This window comes from Papaver somniferum, chromosome 1, assembly GCF_003573695.1.
Source record: "Papaver somniferum cultivar HN1 chromosome 1, ASM357369v1, whole genome shotgun sequence".
NCBI lineage: Eukaryota > Viridiplantae > Streptophyta > Magnoliopsida > Ranunculales > Papaveraceae > Papaver > Papaver somniferum.
The window spans coordinates 180,511,933-180,514,912 of record NC_039358.1 but is presented as its reverse complement, the minus strand read 5'-3'; positions in this window follow the sequence as shown (position 1 = coordinate 180,514,912).

Below are 2,980 nucleotides of genomic sequence, written 5' to 3'. Positions count from 1 at the left end.
ACAAGCTGGGCACCAACACCTTTTTGAATAACTATTCCTAATCTGTGAAAAAGAGAATTGCCTATCTTAAAATTAGCATCATGTCTAGCCATACAATTTCTCAATCTCTTTAAAAAGGATGTTAAATCAGGACTAAGCTCCTCGAAAGTGGTAAAGGCTAGAACCCCAAAACCATAGCCGAGTGAAGTGCACTTGTCCAGGTACTTATTATTCTTGCGAGTGATGGCTGCAGAAATAGCAGACCCTGGTATAAAGTTGCGAGTCCTAGCACTAGTAAAAGGAGAAACCCCAATGACATCCATACACACATCTCTGCCGTTTTCCCAGTTATAGACCATGATATCCGCCGGCGGAAGTTCCTTGTTGTCTGCTGAAATAAGCCCTAGAGACACCTCTTTCCTAGCCACAATCCCTGCTTTGTAACATATATCCGCTAAGACATCTTTGTCCATGTCATGTCTAAATTTAAGCCCTACCTCACTAGCACAATGAATAGCATGATCTCCAGCGAGAATCATACCACTAGACCAAACGCCCTTGATATTATTATTATTATTATTATTATTATTATTATTATTTATTATTATTATTATTATTAATCAAAATCAATATTACAAGAGATGGTGGGTAGCCTAGCAACAAGTTGGGCACCAACACCTTTCTGAATAACAATTCCTAGCCTATGAAAAAGAGAATTGCCTATCTTAAAGTTGGCATCATGTCCTACCATGCAATTCCTTAATCTCTCCAGGAAAGTTAATAAATCCGTACTAAGCTCGCCAAAAGTGGAGAAAGCCAAAACACCGAATCCATATCCGAGAGAAGTGCAAACATCTAAGTATTTAGTGTTCTTGCGAGTAATTGCTGCAGAAATGGCGTGACCTGGTATGAAGTGGCGTGACTTAGCACTGGTAAACGGAGAGACCCCAGTGACATCGAAACAAACATCCTTGCCATCTATCCAATTATAAACCATGATGTCCGCTGGCCGAAAATCCTTATTATTGATGACGCCCAAAGAAACCTCTTTTCTAGCCACAACCCCAGCTCTGTAACACATGTCTGCCAGAATATCTTTTACTAAATCATGTCTGAATTTAATCCCGACCTCGCTAGCACAATGGATAGCGTGGTCTCCTAAGATATCCATGAGTTTGCCACAACAGGTACATTTATTACCTTCCTCAAAAAGGGGTATAGCTAAACGATATTGTAAGACCGAGCTAAACTGCATGGAACCAACTGCCTGGTTGAGCCCAGGAATAGGTATTGCCTTAAGGAAATCCATAGCATGATCAGATCTATTACATTTCCAAACAGTAGCTTCACGTGTAGAAAAAGAAAAGCGAGTAAGTACCTTTTCCCTGATAGCTCCAAAGTAGATAGCAGCCAATGACTTCATGTAATGAGGGGCGGCATCATTAATGTTGAAATCAAAGAGGGGGATCTCACAAGCTTGTGTGAAACTCTGTAAAGTAGTATGGAAACCAAGGCATAAGTCGGTTGTAGCAGGCAGCCTCAAAATAGAATTCTGCAAATGCTGGGTCTGTGCCTGAGATGCAAGGTAACAGTACTGCATAGTATCTGTCATAGTAAGAATACCCAGACCACCATTATTATTATTATTATTATTATTATTATTATTTTATGAATCAAAAATCAGAAAGACTATCAGCTGGTAAGAAATTGGATGGAAGCCTAGAAACAAGCTGAGCTCCAACACCTTTTTGAATAACTAGACCTAACCTATGAAAAAGAAACTCTCCAACTTGAACATTAGCATCATGGCTAGCCATATAATTGAGCAGACGCTTCAGAAAATCTATGGTACCAACACCTAACTCCCCTAAGGTAGTAAATGCCAATGTCTCAAAACCAAATCCATGAGACGTGTACTTCTCTAAATATTTAGCATTCTTGCGAGTAACAACGTTCTTAATGACAAGACCTGGGGAAAAGGTACGAACTCCACCCCCGGTAAAAGGCGAAACACCAGTCACATCCAAACACACATCCCGTCCATTATCCCAGTTATGCACAAGTAAGTCAGCCGGTCTCAGAGCAGTGTCGTTATTAGCAAGAAGTCCCAAGTCAACCTCCTTCCTAGCGGGTACACCTGCACGGTAGCACATGTCTGCAAGAGTGTCTTGCACCAAATCATGTCTGAATTTAAGCCCAACCTCATTCGCACAATGCAAGGCATGATCGCCAAATTTATCCATATCTCTCTTGCAAAAGGGACAAGTACCATCCACCTCAAAAAAAGGGATCCCTAATCTGTACCGGAGAATTGACTGAACTTCCTAGCTCCAATATGTTGATTAAGCCCCACAATAGGAATCGCCATCAGAAAATCCCAGGCATATTTGGACTGGTTGCAATGCCATAAGATAGAATCACGCTCCGTCATAACATAAGAGGTGTGGATGTTTTTCTTAACCGCATCGAAGTAAATATTTTCCAAGGAGTTCATGGAATGGGTGGAAAATTACTAGAGCAGAGAGGAGAAACATCGACACATACCGAGTTGAAGGAGTCCAAAGCTCGTTGGAGAGAGGGACCACTACCACTGATCCCAGTACCTCTCAAAATCTTGGATTTCAACTCAAGGGTCTGTAAACAAGATGCAAGGAAACAATGATTTTTAGTATCCTGTATAGTGTACACACCCATACCTCCATGTTTGAAAGGCAAAGTAGAGAGCCTTTGCTGAAGGAGCCCGTAGCCAGGACCGTCCCCAGTAATGATGTGCCTAAGGAATTGAAACAAGCGAGCATCAAATAAGTCTTGAGCATCTTGTAAACATTCAGGTCTCGTTGTTCCCAAGGCGAAATAAAGTCTTGAAACCCCGGTGCAATTCCGAAATAAAAGCAATTCACCTTGTGGGTCTTCCAACTTCTCTACAGCATCAATGAGATCCATAGTCTTGCGCTCTTTACTAACAACCAAATCTTTGTTGAATTGAACATCAAGGCTTACC